We start from the raw sequence: 1410 nt of genomic DNA on the forward strand, positions 1-1410 counted from the left end.
CCAGAAGAGGTGCTGAAGACCCCCAAGTCCACCTCTCGGCCCTATAGAAACTTACCCAAGAGCTCCCCCCGCCTCCCCCAGATGAGTGTTCCTTGAGTATCAGCTTTCTGTTGTTTGTGCAAGGAGGCAGGCTCCCTTCCAGTGGGGGCCCCAGAGCCTCGAGCCTCTGGAAGGATGGTGTCCCTCCAGAGCTCCTGATTGATGCCCATCTCTCCAACCTCTCAAACTCAGGGTGGTGACCCTGGGGGAGAGCAGGCCAGGCCAGGAGGGCTGAGCACCTGGACAGAGCAGATGCTGCGTTCCTCCTCAGATAGGCCCTGCTGCCCCACCCCACCCAGGGATCCCCATGCTGCAGTCTGGATGTGGAATGTGGGGGTGCAGCTTCCTCATGCGCCCTCTGCTGGCTCACGGCAGGCACACAGGGCATGAGGGTGTCTGAACAGGAAGGCTTCCAGGCAGCAAGAATCCCAGAGCCAGGGACTGGCTCCTGCACTCACGTTTCTCAGGAGAGAAAGGGGGTCCGCAGCAAAGGCAGCCACACTCCGGCGCATTTCATTCTCATTGCCATCAGGGGGATCAGCGATACGCTGCCCATCCGGACCTCGGGGACCACCCGGGACACGCGTGAGGGCTCTGAGGGCCACACCAGGCCATCATGCTGCACAAAGAGAAAGGTGGCGAACCATTCCGGGAGCTCCATCTGTGCCTCACAGCAGAGGTACCACTGCTGCTTCTCCTGTTTCTTTGTCTCGTGCACCATAGTGAAGCCCCTGCAGATGGGTGGCCGGAGTTTCTTCTTCACTCCCAAATAGACTTTGAGGCTCTTCATGGGCCACTCCTTCTCAGGTCTGTGACTGGTCTCAGAGGCCCCGCTCCACGGCCTCTGGCTCCAGATCTCCTTGTAGAGCCGCAGGCAGCTGCTGTTGAGGCTGAAGTAGCGATCCTGGAATCCACCTGAGGGCAGGCCCAGGCCCAAGCCCATGACGCTGCGGTCCTCACGGAACTTCATCATGCCATGCTTGGTTTCACCCACATGGCTGGCCAGGTACAGCAGCATGGCCTCCATGGACTGGTACTTCTTCACCACCAGGTAGCTGTCTATGCCCAGCCCATGCAGGATGGGCAGCACCTTCTCCGAAAAGTGCAGGGGGCGCTCTGTCTCCTTCCTCTCATTGACCTCAAAGCAGGTCCAATAGTCCTTCTCCCTGATGCTCACATTTCTGCAATCCAGGATCTCCAGGGTCAGCTCCTCAGCTGTCATGGATGCTGGGATCTTTTATTTTTTAAAAATTTTTGTTTTATTGCTTAAAGTATTACAATGAGTATTACATATGTCTCCTTTTTTTTCTCGTCTTTTGACCTTCCCCTGGCCTCCCCTACCCCCCAGTGTCTTGTGTCCATTGGTTATGC

The 1410-nt window shown here is 57.0% G+C and overlaps 1 pseudogene; it reads right to left on the bottom strand.

The window, feature by feature from the left end:
- Positions 1 to 340: 340 nt before the first annotated feature.
- LOC102436202 overlaps positions 341 to 1410 on the bottom strand; it is a 10283-nt pseudogene continuing 9213 nt past the window's right edge.

The sequence above is a fragment of the Myotis lucifugus genome, unplaced genomic scaffold (genome assembly GCF_000147115.1).
Source record: "Myotis lucifugus unplaced genomic scaffold, Myoluc2.0 scaffold_7, whole genome shotgun sequence".
Lineage (NCBI taxonomy): Eukaryota > Metazoa > Chordata > Mammalia > Chiroptera > Vespertilionidae > Myotis > Myotis lucifugus.